Here is a 21702-nt window from a genome sequence, read left to right on the forward strand (position 1 = left end):
AGCATCCAGCACCATTCAGGCCAGCGGCAGCCGACACTGGGGAGCTCTGAGACTCCAGGGCAAAGGCCTCCAGCCCCCCAGGCTCTGGGATTAGGTGGCCCTGGAACCAGGCCCCCTGGAGTAGCATCGTGGCCAGGAGGCTCTGACCCACAGGGGGGCTGGCCCCAGAGCCTAGGGCCTGGGAGTCTGCTCAGCAAGTGAGACTCGCCCGTCAGTCCAAGCTGCTTTCTTCCCGGCTGCCGTTCCTGCCTGTCCCGTGCCAGCGCCGCACGCAGGCCAATGGGGCAGGACGGGGGGTGTCTGTGGGGCCCTGCTCTCAGTCTGTCCCTCACAGGAGAGCCGGCACCACGGGCAGAGGAGGCCAAGGCACAAGCCCCTCAGAGGGGACAGGCCTGAGGCCTCTGGCTTGCCCAGGCTCATGCCAAGGGGCTTTCTGTGGTGCTGGGCAGGGGAGGGAGGCCAGGCCCAGGCCGGTGGGAGAAGGGGCAGCGCCTGCCAGGGCAGCAAGGGGAGCTGCAGGGAGCGAGACGCGGCGTTTCTGCCTGGATCACTCAAGGGTCCTTCTGTGGGTGAAGCGCCTGTGACACCCCTGTGCTGCTGGGTTCTCCTGCCCCTCCCCTGGGAGGCCGGCCCCTTCGGGGGGCTCTTGCCCTGGCACTCGGCCAAGGGCCACCTGGGCAAAGCAGCCTGCCCCAGGCACCTTCCATAGCTCAGCTGGCAGAGCAGAGGCCTGTAGCGGGTGCTTGGCAAGTGTCCTTAGGTTGCTGATTCAACTCCAGCTGAAAGGAGAGATTCTTCTCCCTCCCCCTGGCTGCAGGCCCGGCCTTAGGACCAGGCAGCTGCCTTGGGTCTGTCCCTTTGGGGCCTGGTGCTACAATTGACACAAAGGTTTTGGGTACCAGCTGCCAATTTAATGTCTGGGGCTGCGCAGACCTTGAGTGGAATTTTACAGTTGCTTCCAAGGAGGGCACCATGGCTTAGTTGGTTAAAGCACCTGCCTTGTAAGCAGGTGGTCCTGGGTTCAACTCCCAGTGGTGCCTTGTTGCCAGATCAATGGGTCTTTTCTTCCCACCATTTTTCAACATGTATCTGGAGTTGGTTTTACCTTCAGCTGAGCTTGGTGGTTCCCTCACAATGGGAGTAGGATAGTAGCAAAGAGCAGGAGGTGCTCTAGGGGTTTGATTTAGTGAGGCTTAGCTAGACTTGCTAAATCAAGCTCTGGAAGATGGATTGCAGCAGCAATCTCCACCTGAGTGAAGACATGGCCTAATGGTGCAATTAGTTAGATGCCGACACTAACAGCCCCACTGCTGGTAACTCACAGAGGCTACATCTACACTAAGGCTGTGTCTACACTGCATCCCTTTTCCGTAAAAGGGATGCAAATTAGACACATCGCAATTGCTAATGATACGGGGATTTAAATCCCCCCCCCCACTTCATTTGCATAAAAATGGCTTCCGCTGTTTTCTGGCTCGGAGCTTTGCTGGATCTTTCAGAAAATAAACCCTTAAGATAAGTATTAAGGGATCTTTTGGAAAAGGTTTTATTTTCTGAAAGATCCGCGTCTAGACTGGTGCTTTTTTCCAGCAAAGTTCCGAGCCTGCGTGTTGCACAGCACTGGTAGGAGACATGGAGGGTCTATTGGCACCTGCAGCATCTCAGAACAACCCCCAAGTACCAGCCCTTCCCTCCACCCTCACTGGGGTCTGCTGGGAATTGCCTGGATGCCAGCCCACCCCAGTGTCAGCCTAAGGGTTGACTAGTCTGTAAAAGCTGCAGCCTGGAAATGAGGAAGCAGCTAAAGTGACTCTGGTGGGACTTGAACCCACAACCTTTGAATATCTAGTTGGGCTCACATTAACCAATGCAGCTTAGAAGTCCAACATGCTTTCCATTGCACCACAGAGCCTGATGGACTGTGGGTTTTGATATCTCCACTCTCTGCTTTGCAGCTTGGCAATTGCTGGGGGAAAAGGAAGTGGAGCCAGATCTGTCTCTTTTGGGAGAGCAGGTAGGAAGAGGGAAGGGGGTCACAGAGCCCCCAACAGTGAAAACTAGTAACCAGGACAAAGCTGCAGTTGGAGAACATGGGCATCAATCCCACTACTTTTTGCACACAAACCAAGGGGTTTCCCATTTCACTTAACTCACTGCATATGAGCACCTCACCTGCCCCACCCACCTTGTTCTAGACCCCACAAGGTCTCTGTGGCAGCCTGAGGCTCCTTTCTGAAAGAGCCACTTGTGGGACTGACACCCGTGGGCCGGCTAGCTCGGAGGTTTAGGGGACGTGGTGCTCATATCACACTGACGCGTCTTAAGAGCAAGCCCCTTGTTTCAAACCATAACGGGCTCGCTATTCCGACATCCCTGCAAACCGCATGGCAGGAGGAGTGAGAGGCATTTTGGAATAGCGATTTATTTGGAAATAAGTGCTGTGTAGTCAGCACCGAATTACAAAATAAGCTATTACAAAATTGACTCAAAATAAGCTACCCAATTGCATCACTTATCTTGAGCTATGGGACACACCCCTAGTGAGTTAGAGCCCAGCTCTGCCCCCAGCTCCCTGCTCCACGCACCCACGTACTGACTCCCTTGCTGCCATGGGGCTCTTTGCATTGGCCTCTTCTCTCTGTCGCCAGGCTTCAGCCAGGACTGAGAATCAGGCAGGAGAATGTGACCTGGCTCCCTGCACCTGGGCCCTGCATTTCTCATCCCTTCAGAGACACTTGTTAGTGGAGGAATAAATCAGTCACATGACTGTAGATTATGAAACTTTGTACTTGTTGTTGCCTTGGAAACTCCCCACAGACCTTCCCCTGGGGGTCCTGGGCAGCCGCTCACACTGCACAGCTCACTTTGAGATGAGGGTGCTGTGTAGACGTGCCCGTCCTGTTGAGGACCAGCCTGCGGGGGGAGGTTCTGGCCACTTCCTTTCCTTGTCTCTCTCAGGGTGTGTCTACATTCCAGGGCTGTGTCTACACTGCCGGCTTTTTGCGCAAGAGCAGATGTTCTTGCACAAAACCTTGCAGAGCGTCTACACTGCACGTACGTTCTTGCACATGTAAATGTATAGTACAGCATCAGAAAACAGGGCTTCTTGCACAAGAGTTATTCCTCTCCCCATCAGGAATAAGCCCTCTTGCGCAAGAACTCATCCACAAGGAGGCAGTGTGGACAGGCAACAGGGGTTTCTTGCTCAAGAAATCCCTATGGCTAAAATGGCCATCAGAGCTTTCCTGCGCAGGAGAAGGTCCACACTGCCATGGGCGCTCTTACAGAAAAGCACTTCTCTTGTGCAACAGCACATGGGAGTGTGGACACACTGTTGGGCAAGACCTTTTGCACAAAACAGTTCTTGAGCAAGAAGTCTGCAGGGTAGGTGTAGCCAGCCCCTCTCTCCAGGGAACTGCAGCCCCTCGGATCAGGCAGCTCCTCCCAGCATTCAGGAGGCACCAGGCCGAGAAGAAACCGTCTGACACAGTGCTGCCAGGGAGGGGCCTCACTGCTAGTCACTGTTCCTGGTCCAGGAACAGAGCGACTTTTGCCCTGGGCACCGATATTGAGGGTTTGTGCCTCTGTTTGTGTGAGCCCCCATGGCACCCATTGGCTCCTGCAGGGGGGTGGAGGGTCCCCTGGTGCCATAGCTCCTCCTGGGGAGGGGGGGAGGGACCCCTTGTCCAGTATTTCCTGCTGGGGAGAAGTAGAGGTAGCCCATCCCCTATAGCTCCTTCCGGGGGAGACCCTGACCCCTTATCTCATGATGCGGTTTCAGTTTTTCCCTGGCGGATGCTCCAGACATGAGGGATGCCAGCGCACTGGCCCAGGCCGGGCCGGGAGTGATGGTCTTTACACATGCAGGGAAATGCCCTGGCTTCTCCCCCTCACAGAGTTGATGCCTCCCCGGGAGGCGGATGAACTGCGGGTGCAGGACAGCTCCCTGCCAGCAGGGACAGCAGCCAAGGCACCAAATATCGCTGGGTCTGCAGCCAGTGCTGGGAACTGGGCAGGGAACAGGAGGCTTTTGTGTCACGTACATCTCAGGCAGGACGGACCCTCACTGAGCCCAGACTGTGACTGGTCCTAGCCAGGAATGTGTCCGGGGCTGGTTTGTGACACTCTCAGGCCGTGTCTACACTGGGCGTAAGAGCGACGCTGCCGTGGTCAATGTTCCGGGCTCTAGGGAAGACCGGCTGATTAGAACTAAGCTGTGCAGAGTCTTGTAAAGGGAACCGCAACTTCTCTGGATATTTGCTGAGTTTTACATGTGGGTTTAGCAGAAGGGATGTTGTGGGCTCTGGAACAAGATGGGTGGGGCAGGAAAACTCTTCACAGGCAGGGGAATTAGCTTGAGTGGTAGAGCGCTCACTTTGCGTGCAAGAGGCAGTGGGATCGATACCCACATTCTCCACGGATTCATGTTTGCTACTTCCTCTTTTCCACAGGCAGAGCCAGCCAGGGGCTAAGTGCTTCCAGGGGCTCCTTCCCTCTTCCCATAAGGCAATGGACTGGTTTCCGCAGGGCAGGGGGTGTCATGTTTGCCTCACAGGGAGCAGTTCCCTGGCTAAAATCAGGCAGGCAAAGTCCAGCCTGTAACACCCAGCGGAGGGGATTCACCTGCCTGGGGAGGGTGGGAACAGACCAGCACTTGGGAGCATGGCTGCCAGCTGCTTAGCACATCTGGATACAGAAGAATCCCAAGACTTGGTTCTGCCAGGCTCCAGTTTCCCCTCTTCTGTTTCTTTTCAGCTCCCTGCAAACTGCCTCCCAGCTGTGGGTGAGGCTGAGTGTGAGAAACCAGCTGCGCTTTGGATGATTTTGTTAATTGTTTAAAAAGCCTCAGGCACCTCTTCTGCCTGGGGAGGTGTCTGTAATAGATGCATAGTGTGACATCCCCTGGGGTTTTACCCCTTTAACCTCACCCAGAGACTCCTGAGAAGTCTATCTGCTGTGTCCAACTCTGCCTCAGGCCAAGTGTTTGCATGTTTCATATCGAAGGAAACTCCTCCTCCCTTTTTCCCTGCCAGTCCTTCCCGAGCAAGCTCTACCCTTCTGTGCCAAAATTCCAATAAAGTGTATTATCCCACCACGTCCCTGTGATACCAACTTCTTCCTGCTCATTACCCATCGTTTCCATGTGTCTATACCAGCATCTAAGACACAGATTAGATTTTGCTTCCCAGTGGTCCCTCGTTCCTCATTTATCTCTGCGGTTACAGCCCCTGCTCTCTCCCATTTCTGCCCCATCTCCCAGGTGTCCATGTTGTTCACTTACCTGTGGGCTTTGGGCACCTGCCCCCATCAAACCTAGTTTAAAGCCTCCTCACTAGGTTAGCCAGTCTGCACCCAAATACTCTTCCCTTCCTCGACAGGTGAACCCCGTCCCTGCTGAGCAGCCCTTCCTGCAACAGCATCCCATGGGCAAGGAGGCCAAAGCCACCTGCCCACTGAGCTGTAGCTTTCTGTGCCCAGGAGGCCAGAAACCGCCTGGACTCCATGGCTGGAGGGAAATGGGGAATGGCTGCACTTTGGGAGTCAAAAGTGTTGTCTGGAAACATAAAGAGCCATTTTAAAGAGGCTTTGGAGGAGGGCACAATGGCTTAGCTGGCTAAAACACCTATTTCATAAACAGGAGATTCTGGGTTCAAGTCCCAGTGGTGCCTTGTTGTAACCTTTGCTCACATTTTCCTAGGTCCTTCTGGGATACAGAAGAGGCCTCCCCTGGCCACCCATGGAACTTCTGGTTCAGGAAAGGCTGACTGGGGAGGGATGTTGGGAAGAAGGAAACAACAAGCCTGGAGCCAGTGCAGGGGCTGCTGTGACTGGCTATAACAGGGCTCTCACTGCAATTACTGGGACAGGAGAGTCAGCACCACACACACTTGTGAATGTGTGAAGGAGTCAGGGCCTAGAGAGCCTGAGGGTGCAACCTCTGCAGCTCCTGCAGCCATGGAGAGTCAGGGTCTGTGGGCATCAGGAGCGTCTCACTTGAGGGGGAGAAACCTCTTGGGACTTGTGGTTTCCTTCTTCCCAACACACCTCTGCAATCAGCCTTTTCCTGAACCAGCAGTTCCATGGGTGGCCAGTGGAGGCCTCTTCTGTGTCCCAGAAGGGCATAAGTAAATGTGAGCAAAAGCTGCAACAAGGCACCAATGGTAACTGAACCCAGGAGCTGCTGTTTATTTGGCAAGTGCTTTAGCCAGCTAAGCCACGGTGCCCTACTCAGACCCACCTCTAAACTGTTCTACTGTATGGTCCCAGACAACACCATTGTCTCACAAAGTTCGGCCATTCCCCATTTCCCTCCTGCCTTCCCACCCTGGTGGTGTCTGGCTCCCTGGGCACAGAAAGCTACAGCTCAGTGGGCAGAGGCTCTAACATGCACCTCTCCGTCAGACGCTGGGCCTGCAGAGTTGCCTTTGAGGTTCTGCAGGGTTGGGGGAGGGCAAAATGAAGCAAACTTTGACTCTCTGGCTTGTAAACCCCTTGGTCTCAGGGTCTAGGTTGGAGTCCCCAGGTGGGGGCCCGGCCTCCTTCAGTTTGGTCCCTTCCTGAGGGCACAAAATTGACAACAGAGAATTCCTTTGCCCTGCAGCAATCTCTGTTGGCCAAAGGGTTAGCAACTGAATATTTGCCCAAGTTTAAGTGCAGCAGAAAATACTGTTCAGTGTGTTTCTGTGGTGTAGTGGTTATCACATTTGCTTAACATGCAAAAGGTCCCTGGTTCAAAGCCAGGCAGAAACACAGGGTCTTCTCTTATTGCACTTCCCCTGGGTGCCCACAAGGCAGTTCTAAGGCCTGCCTCCTGGTGCAGGGATGGGTGGCCTGTGTGCTGGCCTTCAGGAGCATGTGGGAAACAGCTCAGCAGGTTAGGCTGAGATAGGAGGATGCAGGGCTGGGGCTGAGACTTCTCACCAGTGCTTTACCTGGGACCAGGTCATTGCAGCCACACAGTCCAGGACCCACACTGGAAGTGCCACTGCTGTGCACCTTCAGGGCAGTGTGGCTGTGGCCTTTGGTGCAAGTGGACACAAAGCCACATAATGTCCTGCCTCATGCCCAGACCCCAACCACCCTGTTCCCCTTGCTTTCTTCCCCCCCCCCAGCTCACCCAGCACCCCCAGCTTCCTTTGACACCCTCCCTTCTTCCTGCTCCCCCACCCTGATCCTTCATCCACGTTCCTTCTGCACCCTTTCTCCTGGCCACACATGGCTCCTTGGCACTTCTCAAGCCAGGCCCTGCAAGGAGCCACCAGGGCAGGAACCAGCCCTTGGAGCTCGGCTTGCACCGGGTCTGGTAGTTTCCCACCACATCTCACCTGGGAAGAGGTGACTTGTTCTCCTTCCTTCTGATCTTACGTCTCCGTTCCCTTCAAAGGTCTCTGCTGCTTGGGACCCGCCTCCTCAGGGCGCTGCCCCTCTGCCCCTGGGCTGGGAGCGGGAGACTCCACAGTCTCTGCACTTGGGCTGAGAAGTCTCACGGGGACTCGTCTGTTGATGGGTTAGTCAGCCCGATGGCCAGCTGGATCCATTCCGTAGCGCTGCCCGAGAGGAGCTTTACAAGTGCCCCGTGTCCATTGGTATTTTCTGGGGCTCTGTGTAGGGGATTGGTCTTGGCTATCTTTTCCATGGGAAATGCCTCTTCTTTGGAACAGCAGCTCCCAGGAGTTCAGGGAACTTCTTCTTCTCAGCTTGGGAAAGGGACGACTCAGGGGGGATGGGAAAGATATTTGTGCTGTGAAAACAGCAGGGCCCCCAGGGAAACTGGTAAATAATCCCAGTGCCCAGGCCTGATGTTACCTACCCCCACACAATTCACACACAAACCTGGCTTCCAGAGCACAGGGGGAGTCTGTGGGCTCATTTCTGGGCCGTGGGGTGAAGCAGGAAACCAGCCTCCTCCTGTGGGGCCTGTGAGTGTTGCTGAATCTGGGCCCCTGCACCTAGGGAACGGCAAACAAAAGGTCTGGGGGCCACACAGAGACCCCGCTGGGCTGAGCAGGAAGTGGCTGGCACTTTGCTTTGTCTTTGCCTGTGGGCTTGTCTGTCTGCAGCCTGGAAACCTCCTGGCTCCTCAGACCACGGGTCTGGATGGAGCGTTACAGAAGTCGGAATAATGGAATTGCTGTGTAGACGCTCCCATTGTTATTGCAGTGTAATGGCCGTTATGCCCAAGGAACGCTGCTGTGTAGATGCAGCCTAGGAGAAATGCTTTCATGAGCATGTGGGAGGAGCAAGGGCTCCTACAATGTCAGGAGAGATGGGGAAATGAGGTCACCTCTCTAGACATAAAAGAGATGATATAAGAAAAGAGAATGTGTCAGGAGTGGGATTTGAACCCACGCCTCCATGTGGAGACCAGAACACCCAACTAAGGGAAAGATAGGTCCTTGAGTCTGGCGCCTTAGACCACTCGGCCATCCTGACACCCATGCAGCCACCTCCAATGGCAGTTTTCTTACATGTGTGAGTTGCTCGGGGACGCGGCGGGAGCACCTCTCTTTCCCCACCTAACAGCCGCTCTACAGCCCAGCTGGGTTTATCCCCACTCACCCTCATCTAACGTTGCGAGGTGTTTTGCAGGGAGCTGACAAGAAACAGAAGAGGAGAAAACTCTGTCCGGCAGAACTGAGGCCTGGGATTCTTCTGTGCCAGGGAGTCTGTGTCAGTGCCTGGGGATCCTGAGCTGGGTGTCTCCTGGGCTTGTTGGCTCCAGACCAGGGGTGTCTCTTCTGCAGGGAGATGCTTGTTCCTGGGGCTAACGCTTATCCCTGTGACACACTTTGTGCAGGGACCATTGGTCTTTGTGCCACAGTACGTGTCTGGGACGTGGGAGTGAGGAACCTGCCTCAAATAGACACATATCCGCCCCCAGCAGTGCTCTGCTTGAGACCCCGGAGCCCTGGCTTTACTGGTGCCTGGCACGTGGGGAATTGGATCTAGGGGGAGATTTCTAGAGCCCCACAACAGCTGCTGCTCACATGCAGATGTGCACATCTGTCTGGGGTTACTGGGCACCCGGCCTGCTTCCTGTCCATGCCAACCTGGGCAAAGCGGCATCACTGGCTCAGGGGTTCCTCTCCTCAGTGCGCTGCAGAGAAAGCCCTTGTGTGTTAAAGGGCCTCAGGGGGCCCAGAGCAGAGGGAGCTGGGATTCTAGTCCCATTGATCCCCTCAACACACACACACAGTCCCAGCCCCAAGCCCCCCCACATCCCTAATCCTGTGCCCTGACTTCTGTATCCTTCCACATCCTCACCCCTGCCCTGAGCCCCACCCCCCACTGACACGCTCCCCAAGTACCTACCTTGAGCCTCCCACACTCCACTCCACACTTTAATTTCTTACAGGTACTGTCCTATCACAACCCCTCCCCCAACTTCCTGCCTTGAGCCTTCCCCTGCCCAAGCGGTGGTGCCCAATAGAACAGTCCCTGTGAGAAATGTGTCACTTTCACCCTGGGAGCAGCTCAGCCATGCAAAGGGGCTGCCTGGGGCAGGACATTAGCCCTGGAGGGCAGGGGTGGGTGTGGCAGTGACATCACAAGGGCCTTTCGCAGCCCCTCAGCTTATTGGCTAAAGGAGGTTGAGAGCCTGTGTGGGGGCAGGGAAGTAGCTGCCTGAGAAATGTGCTGGGCTGCTGGCCGGGAGTGAGCCAGGTAAGTCTCCCAGCCAGAGCCTGCCTCTGGCACCCCAGCCCCTCCCTTCCCTCAACCCACTGGTACCCCATGTAAACCAAACCCTCTGCCCCCATCCTGAACCCTCACCCCTCCCAGATCCTGCACCCCAATCCTCTGCCCCAGATTACAACCCAACCCCCTGCAATTGTTCCTGCACCCCAGTCCTCTGCCCCAAGCTCCTGTCTGCACCAACCTGCATCCCAGACCCCCGCCTCCTCCATTAATAGTATGGAAAAGTGCAGCCCTGGGAGTGGTTCCCCATCAAAAGTCATTGCCCAGGCCAGCCCTAACCTGTGCAGCAACCCTGCCCTCCCCCCAACTGCTTAATGAGCCCTGCCAGGGGCTCAGGACTCTGCCCATGGAGCTGCCATGTCTTCTCCAGAGCCCTTAGGCTGGCACCGGGGAGGACTGAGTCCAGACAGTGCCCAGCAGAGTCCAGCAAGGGCAGAGGGAAGAGCTGGGATGTGCTGGTGGGGCCAGGGGCTGCTCTGAAAGGCTGGTGGCACCGTTACACCCTTTTGTCCTTCCCTGTCTCACCCCAGCGCTGAGCAACACTCAGTGTCGGTCTGAGCATCCGTCCTGCTCTGGGACGTGTCTCTGTGGCAGGAACCTGCCCAGGCGGCTCTCGCAGTGAGGCCCCTCCCTGGCAGCACCGAGCAGTGAGAGCTGAGTGAAGGGGGAGGCAGGCCCAGGGGGAGAAGGCTCCATGACTGTGTCAGCGGGAGGCTCTGCCCTGGCCAGTGGGGAATCGTTGCCTCTCCGAGGGTCCCAGACCTGGTGGGTCATTTCCCCAGGTTACTGAGTGGGGGCTGGAGCCAGTTCTGGGTTGTCTCCTTCAACAACCAAACTGAACCAATGGATCTTGTGCCGACCTGACACTGCGCTGGGCTAGTGCTGTGTGCGCCACAGAGCTTCCTGCAGGGCTGCCCACGTGGGAGAGGGGAGGGGCAGTTTGAGTCACCAGCTCTGCCCCTTCTGAAGGGCTTGTGAAAATGGCAGGTGCTGTCTTGGCAGGGAGGGAGAGGTGGGAAAGGGGCCCTGAGTGAACCGCTTGGGTCACAGCTGCTGTAACAATGAGGTAAGATGAATGAGTAGGCAGATGTCAGGTGAAAAGTGAGGCTGGTTTCTCTGACTGGGAATTGGACCAAGGCCTCAGCAGTGAAAGTGCTGAATCCTAACCACTAGACCATCAGGGACACCTGCACATGGGGTCTTTCCTTACCTGCACTAGCCTTTCACAGGCCACTTTCTGTCCCCTTCAGGACATGGCTCCATTTTCCATTGTCCAGAGGGGACAAGAACAGAAACCAAACAGAACATCAGAACAGCCAGACTGGGCCATGCCAGTTGTCCAACTAGCCCAGGATCCTGTCTCACAACAGCAGCCAATTCCATTGCCCAGTGGGAATCCTCAGAACAGACAATTGTTAAGTGATGCCTCCTGTCGCCCATTCCCAGCTTCTAGAATACACCAGCTAGGGACACCTGCCCTGTCCATCCTGGTTAAATGCCATTGATTGACCTTTCCTGCATTAAATAATCCAGTTCTGTTTTGGACCTTCTTGTAGATTTCACCTCCACAACATCCTCTGGCAAGGAGTTCCACTGGGCGCAAAAATGCTCCCTTTTGATTCACTTTTAATTTGGTTACTTACCAGTTTCAGTCTGTCACCCAGGATCTTGAATAGGAGAATAAAAATTCTTATTTGCTTTCTGCACCCCTGTCATCATTACATAAACCTCTGTCCCATCGCCCCTTGCTTGTCCCTTTCCCAAGCTGAGAAGAAGAAGTTCCATGAACTCGTGTGAGCTGCTGTTCCAAAGAAGAGGCATTTCCCATGGAAAGATGGCCAAGCCCAATCGCCTACACAGAGCCCCAGAAAATACCAATGGACACTGGGCACTTGTAAAGCTCCCTCTCGGGCAGCGCTACGGAATGGATCCGGCTGGCCATCGGGCTGACTAATGCCGTCAACAGACGAGTCCCAATGAGACTTCTCAGCCCAAGTGCAGAGGGGCAGCACCCTGAGGAGGTGGGTCCCGAGGCAGCGGAGACCTTTGAAGGGAACGGAGACGTAAGGTCAGAAGGAAGGAGAACAAGTCACATCTTCCCAGGTGAGATGTGGTGGGAAACTACCAGATCTGGTGCAAGCAGAGCTCCAAGGGCTGGTTCCTCCTTGCAGGTCCCGGACTGAGAAGCACCAAGGAGTGCTGTGCATGTGCATGTCCAGAAGGAACATGGATGAAGGAGCAAGAACATGGGAGGGTGTCAAAGCAAGACCCGGAGAAGGGGGGGGGGGGAGCAGGGCAGGGGCTGGGTGGGAAGAAAGGTCTCATATGACCTTACCTGGGGCCAGGCACCTAAACAGGAGGGAACCCAGCATCCGGGGTCAGGGGGGACAGAGGCACTTACTTGTGCCGGGTAAATCCTCTGCTCTGGTGGGAGCAGCAGCAGGGTAGGTGGGTGGGTGCCGGGGGCAGGGGCTCCCCATTCCCCCTGGGACAGAGGCCCCTGTAGAAGCCCTGTGGGGAGGGGGTGGGGCAGGCTGTGCTGGAAGAGGCTGGGGGTGGGTGACTGAGTGGGGTGGGGATTGAAGAACAGGACCCAGAAGCCCTGATGCTGAAGCTCACCCTCAGATCAGACCCTGACGGATTAGACTAAAGTGCCTCAAAGGAGCTACAGCCCCACAGCCCGGCCTAGGGATGGCTCAGCCAGTGGGTTAGAAGCACCGGGACACAGAGAGACTCAGGAGCTGCTCAGAGACAAGCACTGGCGAGAAGCACGACAATTCCCAGAGCAGTCGATTGGTTCTGGCTCGTTTGCTGGGACTTAAGGAGAACAAGAAAGTCCTGAGTCTCCTCCCTGTGACTGGCCCCTGCTCAGCCAATCAGAACTGGGACTAGAACTGGGAGACTGTGTCTACACTGGCGTGTTATTGTGCAAGAGGGGCCACACTGCCCACTCGCTCTTGTGCAAGAAGTTTTACTGTAAAAGTGTGGTAAGAAAGGGCTTCGTGTGCAAGAGCTACTCTCTTTTCTAACAGGTGTAAGTCCTCTTGCACAAGAGCTCTTGCACAAGAGGGCAGTGTGGACATGGGACAAGTGTTTCTTGTGCAAGAAAGCCCAATGGCTAAAATGGCCATCAGAGCTTTCTTGCATAAGAGAGTGTCCACACTGCCATGGATGCTCTTGAGCAAAAGCACATCTCGCACATGGCAGGGGGGATGTGTTCTTGCGCAACATGCCGCCACTGCAGACATAGCCAAAGGGACTTTCAGAGATGAAGTCCAGTCCCCTGACTCACAGCAGAACAAAGCACCATCCAGATGGATGTCTGTCCAAAACAGGAAGCTACCAGGAGTGGGGTTTGAACCCACACAGGCAAACAGCTATTGGATCTTAAGTCCAACATCTTAACCACTCGGCCATCCTGGTGATGGAGAAAGGGTAGACGTGCAAGGTCTCTCCCCAAATACCCCAGGAGCTCACTCTCAGAGTATCTGCCCGTCCCATCTCTGTGCCAGGGCTTCCCACCGAAAGGGTGAAAGAGTCGCCCCCTCCCCCACAGTGAGGAGGGAAGCAGGGAAAAGGGAAACTAAACAAGAGAAAACCCAACGTCCCCAGGGATTCCGAGGGACAAAGGCCTGGTGGGGAAAATACCCCCCCCCCCCCCACACATTCACTGGGCTATGTCTACACTCCCAGCTTCTTGCACAAGAAATATGCAAATGAGGCTAAGCGTGGAATATCATGGAGCCTCATTTGCATACTTAATAAGCTGCTATTTTTGCAGAAGACGCTCTTGCTCCACAAGGAGCTGTCTACACTGCCCCTTCTTGTGCAAGAAAAACCCTCTTGTGCAATGTCGCTATTCCTGAAAATTATCGTCGTAGAGGAATTGCACAAGAGGGTTTTTGTTGTGCAAGAAGGGGCAGTGTAGACAGCTCCTTCTGGCTCAAGAGTCTCTTCTGCAAAAATGGTGGCTCATTAGGTACGGAAATGAGGCTCGGCGATATTCGACGCTTAGCCTCATTTGCATATTTCTCATGCAAGAATCCGTGAGTGTAGACAGAGCCCTAGTGTTTTCCCTGCCTTGCATTTGGCCAGCCCCCATGGATCAGGCCAGTGATTGCTAACCTTTTTTTAATACCATGGACAGCCAAACCCATTCACAAACTTTTGCCAGACTGGTAACATATTTACATATCTGCATATACATTATGCAAATAACAAATCTGCAAATATGGAAATAAACCATTACCAGTCCCTACAGATCAGTGTTTGCAGATATCTACACTTAAAAAAATCACAGAAACAATTCCCGTCAGGCTGCTGGAGGGGGCAGCTCCTCCCCCGGGGGGACTGGAGCCTGCAGAGGGAGGGGCGCAGGGAGAGGCACCCACAGAGGCAGGGGGAATTTGGGACACCCTGGTTATGAACTTTAGAAATTTTGTCAGGGGCAGAGGAGTTGGTGCCCCCAAGTGCCACCACCAGTCACCTCTGCCCCCCCTCCTGCCCGATGGGGGTGGGGGAGCTGCCATGGTATCTCCCCCCTTCCTTCTGTACAAGCCCTGCCCTGTGTCTCCCCCTTCCCCAGCCAGGCTGCTCTTGCTCCCCCTGTCTCCTCCCAACCTCCCCTGCCCCCTTTCTCTTCCTGTGACCCCCCCAAGTTTCCCTCCATTGCACCCCTGCTCCCCGCCACCCCATGCCTGGCATGATCCCCCCAACCTCCCTTCAGTGCCTCCTGCCTCCCCTTCCTGCCCCACCTCACACGTCCCTGTTCCCCTTCACCTCTCTTATCTGCCCCACCCCTCTTGAGCCCCCTCCCCACCCTCTCGGGGATGGCTCCCCCCGCCCCGCACGAGCTGGTAGCAGCTTCCCTGGCCCCAGGCTGGGATCACAGCCCCCTCTGCTGCGAGCAGCCCTGGGCCAGATACCCCCACTGCCACCCTGGGGAGGTCTGGTCTTCTGGGAAGGGGAGGGGGGCCTCTTCTACCTGCCCCCACAAATGCTGCCCGCCCCACCCCAGGGTGGGCGGGGGCCGGGCCGGGCAGGGAATGTCCAGGCTGGGGGGCACTGCCATGGGAAAGGTTTCCAGGAAAAGTTCCCAGGGAGCAGCTTTCTACATCCCACCAGCCACCGGCCCTGCGGGAGATTCCCCCTCCTGGCTGCAGCCCAGGCTCCGGGGGCCCAGCAGTGCTGCACCCAATGCTGGGGCTCGGGATCCGCCCAGAGCCATTTCCAGGGGCCCTGCAAGCAGAGGGCTGGAAAGGAGCCAGGAGCCAGGAGCCAGGCTGAGGCTTTGCAGGGAGCAGGCCGGGGACCTGGCAGGAGGAGGCTCCAGCGAGCACAGAGCCTGCGCAGGGCCAGCCTGCTGGGAGGGGAGCAGGAGCATCCAGCACCATTCAGGCCAGAGGCAGCCGACACTGGGAGAGCTCTGAGACTCCAGGGCAAAGGCCTCCAGCCCCCAGAACCAGGCCCCCCTGGAGTAGCATTGTGGCCAGGGGGCTCTGACCCCAGATCCCAGGAGTCTGGTCAGCAAGTGAGACTCACCAGTGAGTCCAAGCTGCTGCTCTCTCCCTGACTCCCGTTCCTATGCCGTGGGGCCCTGCTCTCAGTCTCAGTCTGTCCCTCACAGGCCTGTGGGCTGCGCCCAGGCCTGGAACATTGGGCACATTTCCCCCTGTGAGCTTGTGCTGGAGCCAGAGCTGTCAGCCTCTGCAGGCAGTGCTCCTCCCTCACTGCCTCCTTTGGCCAGCAGCCAGGAGAGCCAGCACCAATGGCAGGGGAGGCCAAGTCACAAACCCCTCAGAGGGACAGGGACAGGCCTGAGGCCTCTGGCTTGCCAAGGGGCTTTCTGTGGTGCCAGGTCCAGGCCAGTGGGAGAAGGGGGCAGAGCCTGCCAGGGCAGCCACAGATGCAGCCTTTCTGCCTGGTGTCACTCAAGGGTCCTTCTGCCAGTTAAGTGCCCATTAGAGCCCCCTGTGTTGCTGGGTTCTCCTGCCCCAACACTCACCCAAGGGCTACCTGGGCAAAGCAGCAGCCTGCCCCAGGCCCCCTTCCAAAGCTCAGCCAGCACAGCAAAGGCCTGTGATCAGCAAAGGCCCTTCAGTTCCCCTTTTTTTTAAAAAAAAATTGGAGATTGCCTGTCTCCTAGACCAGACACTGAAAGGTCATCAAGTCCAGTCCCCTGCCTTCTCAGCAGGACCAAGTACCATCCCCTAATGAATTTTTGCCCCAATTGGCCTGTGCCAAGGATTGAACTCACAGACCAATGCTCAAACCACTGAGCCATCCCTCCCCAAACATTTCTGTAGTCAACATGGGGTTTGAACCCATGACCTTGTTATTATTAGCACCACACTCTAACCAACTGAGCTAGCCTGCCTGCTTATTTGATGCCCTCTGAAAGGAGAGATTCTTCTGCCTCCCCCTGGCTGCAGGCCCGGCCTTAGGACCAGGCGGCTGCCTTGGGTCTGTCCCTTTGGGGCCTGGGGCTACAATTGACAAAAAGGTTTTGGGTTCCAGCTGCCAATCTAATGTCTTAGGCTGCGCAGACCTCAAGACACAGCAGGAGCTGGAGGGGAACGATGAACGGCTGCACTTTGGAATGGGAACATGTTCTCTGGAACCATAAAGTAGAACAGTTTGAGGGCTACTTTTAAAGAGAGCACCATGGCTTAGTTGGCTAAAGCAGCTGACTTGTAAGCAGAAGATCCTGGGTTCAACTCCCAGTGGTGCCTTGTGGTGAGGCCAATGTGTCTCTTCTTTCCACCATATCCCAACACATATCTGGAGTTGGTTTTACCTTTTGTTGAGTTTGCTGGTGTCCTAACAGTGGAAGTAGGATGGCAGCAGGAGCAGGAGCAGTGTGTACTGGTGCAGGTGCCCTCTGGGTTTGATTTAGAGAGTCTTATCTAGACTTGCTAAATCAAACTAAATCAAACTCTGGGAGATGGATTGCAGCAGAAATCTCCACCTGAGTGAAGACATGGCCTGATGCTGCAATTAGTTAGATGCTGACCAGGGCTGGCCTGAGCCATTCTAGTGCCCCAGGCATGTGGCACTGCCCCCCGGCTCACGGTCCATGTGAGGTTCCACCCTGGGTGCACAGTGCATATACAGCCCCTCCCCCTCCATGCGTGGAGCCTGTGGTAGCAGGATACTCTTGTGCTGCACAGCCTGGCCCTGCCACCACCGCTGGCGTGCAACCCAGGGTCCCCTGGGGCAGGTTATACAAAGCTCCACTGCTGCATGGGGAAGGACACTGCTGACAGGTGCTGTGGAGGTTAATGCAGCCCCAGCCCAGGGGCAGCTGCTGCAGCCTGCCAGGAGCCAGTGCCTGATGGCAGCTGCCCCATTAGCTCACCCCTTAATCCAGTCCTGATGCCAACAGTAACAGCCCCACTGCTGGTAAATCACAGAGGCCCTTGCTGCCCGAGGAAGAGGTGTGGGCAAAACACAGACATCACTGTGAGCAGGATTTGAACCTGCGCAGGGAAACCCTATTGGATTTCTAATCCAACACCTTAACCGCTCGGCCATCACAGCTCTGGGGACAGTAAAGCCAGAGAAACTGGTAAATAATCCCAGTGCACAGCCCTAATGTCACCTGCCACAGAGTTCACACAGCAAACCATTGCAACAGCTGTGCAGAGGAGTCCTGGCTGTTCTGGTCTTAGGCTGCCTTGGAGGTGAGTTCTGCTTCAAGGTCTTCTCTCCTCCTTCTTGGTCTTCTTTTCCTTCCTCTTCTCTTCTCTTCTCCCCTTTTCCTTCTTCTTGCTGGTCTCCTTCTTGGACCCCAGTTTATAAAGAGAAATTCAAGTACCACTTAGTTCTACCTTAACCAATTATTTTAGTATAATTTCACTATCCAGTCGGCTAAGATCGAGCGCTTCCAGCCTATTGGAGACCCACGTCACAGGCACAAGCTCCCAGGGACCCCTCTGGCCCTTCCAGGGACACATCGCAGGAGCAAGCAAGTGGCAGCAAGTGCCGGGCACTGTCATGGTCTGGGCCAGAGATAAAGCTGTGGTCCAAGGAGGAGTCTCTGCAGGCCCAGCAGTCCAGGCGGAGGAATGCAGGTATTTATGGCCAAATGGCTAACGGCCTTGCAAAGAAAGGCCACCTCCCCCCTCCCCTGACCAAGTCAGATCCAAGGTCAAGAAATTGTGGCAGAGGTATGTGAGGACCTGTGAGCGCAGCTCCTGCTCTGGGGAAGCACCGCAGGACTGTGCATACTGTGAGGAACTGGACCTAGTCCTGGGGAACCCTGTCTCCAGGGACAGTTGTGGAGTCTGGGATGGAGACACCTGGGCAGCAGTAGCCGCAGCTTCAGGACAACAACCCTGCTGACACAGCAGCTCCAGGATGAGGAGAAGGAGGATTCCAGGAACATTGTGACCCTCCCCCTGGAACCGGTCCCCCAGATGCAGGAGGCCTCCCAAATGTCTTCGGGCACCGGGGAGGGAACATCAGGTGAGTGTTGTGAGGTTGCAACACACACAGGGCAGTTGGGAGCACAGGGGGTGATGCGCTATTGTGACGTGTCATGCTGATTGTAGGTGGGGGGACACCACACATGTCTGACCCCATAGAGGGCCGTCCTCCCCCCGCCATGTGTGCAAGGCACCACCTGCTCCTGCAGACAGTGCTGCCAGCGGCTAATTTCCTAACACTGGATGCAAACAAGCAAGAGTACTGGGGGTGTATTTCAGTGGTGAGTGTTTACCTGCAGGCAAAGTGGTCTCTGGTTCAACTCCAAGTGCCCCCTGAAAGGTTGATCAACTTTCCTGAAATGTTTGCCTCTCCAGTTGCATCATATTCTGGATTTCTGCTGTACAGACATTCCTAAAATTACACCAAATCCCTAATGTGGTCCTGTGTCAATGTACATAAACCAGGCAAACCCATCTCAACTGAAGCAATTTCAAATCTGCTGTGTGTCTGGTTTCTGTTTCTATTCCCATCAATTCAGCAAGGGTGTGATCTGAAGGTCTTTGGTCTACCTGGGCTGTGCTGTGCAGAAGAACAAGAATCACACCCTGTGGGGGAAGAATGGCAACAACCAATCTTCTGGAGTTTGATTTAGCAAGTCCAATTAAGACTCACTAAATCAAATTCAGAGGGTACCCCACCAGCTTCCAGTACTTCTGCTCTTTGCTCCCTTTGGGTTTCTGCAGTAGGGACATAGCCAGGCTCAACTGCTGGAGGCCAACTCTCGCTACATAGGGTATGTTTACACTTGCACCCTCTTTCCAAAAAGGGATGCAAATGTAAAGAATGAAAACTGTAAATGAAGCCACCAGGGACACATACAATGGGCCTGCAGAAAAATGAACCAGCTGAGCACTTTGCAGAGAACAGGCCATCGCCCTGCTGGGAGAGGCTCCATCATGCACAGACTCTGAGCAGGGCCAGACTGCTGGGAGGAGGCTCTGGTCATGGACTTTCCTCCCCTCTCTGTTACCTCCTGCACCTGGGGCTGAAAGGGACGTGGGCTGCAGGCTGGTCCTGCCCAGCTGCCTTCCCCAGTGGGAGCAGAAAATGCTCATGGAAGGGCTCACACATTGTCCCCAATGCACTCGCCTGGGGGCCTGAATTCTTGCTGCCCCTGGGTGCACCCAAATGCCCTTCTGGGGGGGGGGGCAGGTTCCCCAGCTCACACCCCTCCTGTCACACAAAGCTTGCAAACGGGGTTGATTTTCCTGCATCTCCTCTTGCTGCTGCGCTAAAAGAAATCTTGAAACCAGCCCCGTCTCCTGTCACTGGAGAGATGGCCCTGTGCTGGGATATGAGAAAGGATCCCAGTGATTCTCCTCACAGCCCAGGAGAAGAAGGGGGCTCTGGGTGGAAGGAACCCAAGTAAAACAGGTCCCATGGTGTCAAGGGCAGCGCTCAGGACTCTGCTGCTGCTGGCAGGGAAGAAGCTGGGAGGCAAGGTGCTGGCAGCAAGAGCTTCCGGCTGCCTCTTTGCCCCGGGTCTGCCGGCCGCTAGCCACCTTGGCCAACCATCAAACCAGCTGGACTAGCCAGCCCACGTCACAGTGAGTCGCTAGTGGCCCTGTCAGAGAAGAGCCATTGGCAGCTGCAGAGACGTCCCTGCAGCTGCCTGAGGTGCCTTTCTTGAAAGGGCCACTGGTGAGCTGCATTTTTGTAGGCCGGCTAGCTCAGTTGGTTAGAGCATGGTGCTAATAACGCCAAGGTCATGGGTTCAAGCCCCATGCTGGCCACAGGGGTGTTTGGTTTGGTAACTTCCCTTCCTTTAGCTGCCTGCTATGGACAGGGAAGCAGAAAAAAGCAAAAATGTGAACTTTGCAGGAAGCAGGGCAGAGATCTGGCAGGGGGAGGCTCCAGCCTGTACAGCTCCAGTGGCTAAAAGGGCCTTGGCCTGGCTTCCTGTCCCCAAAAGCAGGGGAACTGATGCCCAAATTCCTGCTGTTGCAGTGGCTACCTCAAGGCACCAGCTGGGGGGCAGGTTCTGGAGCCCAAGCCACATGGGGAGACTCAATATGACCGGGAGGCCTGGAGCGTGTGTTCCCTGCACAGAGGCTGCTGCTGGGGGCCTGCTTCAGTGGCCCAGCAGCTCAAGTTCACCTGAACCAGCTTCTCCCCCTGGAGCCACCCCCCAGCGCTGCTGAGGCCCCTGATATGAAGCAGTGGGACCATCAGAGGAAGGTGCCAGCCTTAGCCCTTCCTCCCAGCCTCCACCCCCCTCCCAGGGTCTTTCCCCAGCCCCTCCCCGGTTTTACATTCCCCACATAAAAACCAGAGAGTTTGTTCTTTCAAGGGAAAAGTCCTGATTGTGTTACCAGCGGGGGGGGGGGGGGAGTGGGAAAGGGGGTGTGTTGGGGGGGAGACACAGAGGGGCAAAAAATGAGGAGTAAAGTTAGTTGGAACGAAGGGGCTGGGTTTGAGCTACTGCAGAAAAAAGGACTCTGCCCCTGAAGCTGCCCTGTCCTCTCCAGAGCCCTTAGGCTGGCACTGGGGAGGCCTGAGTCCAGACAGTGCCCAGCCAAGGGGGAGGGAAGGGCTGGGGGATGTTCTGAAAGGCTGCTGGCACCATTAGACCCTTTTTTTAGCAGTGAGGGAGAGGTGGGAAAGGGGCCCTGAGTTAACCTCTTGGGTCACAGCTGCTGTAACATGTGGCAAGAAAGTTGACTAAGGCCATGAAAGTTGACTATGGAGTTGTTTGGTAAAAGTTGCCAGGGGCTTCCATGACTGGGAATTGAACCCAGGCCACAGCAATGAAAGTACTGGATCCTAACCACTACACCATCAAAGACACATAAAGCACAGCTCCTTGCTCACCTACACGAGCCTTTCACAGGCCATTTAATGTCCACTTCTGGATGCGGGGAGGGTCCATTCTCCCTTGCCCAGAGGGGACAAGAACAGCCAAATAGAACATCAAAGCAGCCAGACTGGGCCATGCCGGTTTGCCAGACCAAATAACTAGCCCCCCCGCTCTGGAGTCTCTGCCTCTCATGGGCCTTCTCATCCTCAGGCTCCTCTTTGTCTCCAGAAAGACCCTGCTCTGCTCCAGCCACCTCCCTCCGGCTGTCACTTCTAGAGCAAAATGCATCCCCTTCATTCTGACTTTGCACACCTGGAATTATAGCACTCAGAGCTGCACCTGACACCAGCATTGGCTAGTGAGGGGTCTGAACAGCTTCTGCAGAGAGGGAGAGAGAGAGACAGCCACTGTGGAGCATCCTTGTCAACTGTCTCAGAAAGCAGAGGAATGTAAATTCTTTGTCAGGTGGGACAGTGCCAGAGACAGAAATTCACCTTCTAAATGTCCCTTCTTCAACTTTGGCTCCTGGCCTAGCAATGTGGCCCCCTGAGCAGCCTCTGATGTTCCCTGCGTGAGCCCCAGAACCAGCCCTGAGTGAGTGGGGCAGAGAGAGCAGCTCACACATGCCAAGGGGCTGGCCAGGGGCAGGACATGAGCCTGCAAGGCAGCAGTGACATCACAAGGGCCTTGTGTAGCACCTCAGCTCATTGGTTGGGAGGCAG

General features: G+C 55.6%; 7 non-coding genes across 7 annotated transcripts; 3 read left to right on the forward strand and 4 right to left on the reverse strand.

Moving 5' to 3' along the window:
- Positions 1 to 966: 966 nt before the first annotated feature.
- TRNAT-UGU (transfer RNA threonine (anticodon UGU)) lies at positions 967 to 1040 on the forward strand. The gene has a single exon. It is a non-coding gene; the product is annotated as a tRNA-Thr (tRNA).
- Positions 1041 to 1807: 767 nt separating this feature from the next.
- Positions 1808 to 1912, reverse strand: TRNAR-UCU (transfer RNA arginine (anticodon UCU)). Its single transcript has 2 exons — positions 1876 to 1912; positions 1808 to 1843 (listed from the first exon to the last, which is right to left on the reverse strand). It is a non-coding gene; the product is annotated as a tRNA-Arg (tRNA).
- Positions 1913 to 6677: 4765 nt separating this feature from the next.
- Positions 6678 to 6750, forward strand: TRNAV-AAC (transfer RNA valine (anticodon AAC)). Its single transcript has one exon. It is a non-coding gene; the product is annotated as a tRNA-Val (tRNA).
- A 1574-nt stretch (positions 6751 to 8324) lies between these two features.
- On the reverse strand, positions 8325 to 8433 carry TRNAL-CAA (transfer RNA leucine (anticodon CAA)). Its single transcript has 2 exons — positions 8396 to 8433; positions 8325 to 8370 (listed from the first exon to the last, which is right to left on the reverse strand). It is a non-coding gene; the product is annotated as a tRNA-Leu (tRNA).
- Positions 8434 to 13036: 4603 nt separating this feature from the next.
- TRNAL-UAA (transfer RNA leucine (anticodon UAA)) lies at positions 13037 to 13119 on the reverse strand. Its single transcript has one exon. It is a non-coding gene; the product is annotated as a tRNA-Leu (tRNA).
- A 4034-nt stretch (positions 13120 to 17153) lies between these two features.
- Positions 17154 to 17235, reverse strand: TRNAS-AGA (transfer RNA serine (anticodon AGA)). Its single transcript has one exon. It is a non-coding gene; the product is annotated as a tRNA-Ser (tRNA).
- Positions 17236 to 19842: 2607 nt separating this feature from the next.
- Positions 19843 to 19916, forward strand: TRNAI-AAU (transfer RNA isoleucine (anticodon AAU)). The gene has a single exon. It is a non-coding gene; the product is annotated as a tRNA-Ile (tRNA).
- Positions 19917 to 21702: the final 1786 nt, after the last annotated feature.

The sequence above is a fragment of the Pelodiscus sinensis genome, chromosome 31 (assembly GCF_049634645.1).
Source record: "Pelodiscus sinensis isolate JC-2024 chromosome 31, ASM4963464v1, whole genome shotgun sequence".
NCBI classification, from domain to species: Eukaryota; Metazoa; Chordata; order Testudines; family Trionychidae; genus Pelodiscus; species Pelodiscus sinensis.